This window comes from Fonticula alba (genome assembly GCF_000388065.1).
Source record: "Fonticula alba strain ATCC 38817 unplaced genomic scaffold supercont2.15, whole genome shotgun sequence".
Lineage (NCBI taxonomy): Eukaryota > Rotosphaerida > Fonticulaceae > Fonticula > Fonticula alba.
In genome coordinates, this window is record NW_009242985.1 from 196,961 (window position 1) to 197,532 (window position 572).

General features: G+C 74.7%; 1 protein-coding gene across 1 annotated transcript in view; it reads left to right on the forward strand.

Annotated features, from left to right (window-relative positions):
* H696_05911 (hypothetical protein) overlaps positions 1–572 on the forward strand; it is a gene marked incomplete at its 5' end in the record, with an annotated part of 11,606 nt that overhangs the window by 1,119 nt on the left and 9,915 nt on the right. The window lies entirely within an intron of this gene.

A 572-nucleotide genomic window follows, 5' to 3' on the forward strand; every position in this document is an offset into this window, starting at 1 on the left:
GCCGGTGCCCGTGCTGAGACCTCGTGAGCCGCCTGTGCGTGGGGACTCGGCCAGTCCGGCCGTAGCTCTTGGGCCCGGGCCCGGCAGCTGGTTTGAGGCGGGGGGGGGGGGGCGGGCGGGTTGTGTTCGTGCACCTGGCGGGCCTTTTTTCTTCGGGGCGGGGGGGGAGGACGAAGCAGTCAGAAGTCGTCTACCGTGCCGGGCCTCGTCGGGGGGAGGGCTGCCGGGGATGCCGAAGACGGGTCTGTGGCCGGGCCATTTTCCCCGTTGCCCGCGCATGTGCGGCGGCGGGCTTGGCGCCGATCAGGGCGCTTGGGATGAGCACATCCTGCACACGGGGGGCGGGGCGCATGCGCCGGGAGGACAAGCGAGCATGCCGGGACGGGCGCTGGCAGGCACGTTTTCGCCCCGGCCCCCTGGGGGGGGGATCGGAGCGGACGCACTGCCCGTCCTCGGTCGGGGAGGGCGGCCCTCCCGATCGGGGGGGACAAGGCCGGGGCCGTCCCGGGCAGTTCCCTCGGGGGCAGGCCGCGGTCCGTGGTGTTTTCCCGGCAGATCGCCGCTGGCGGGGG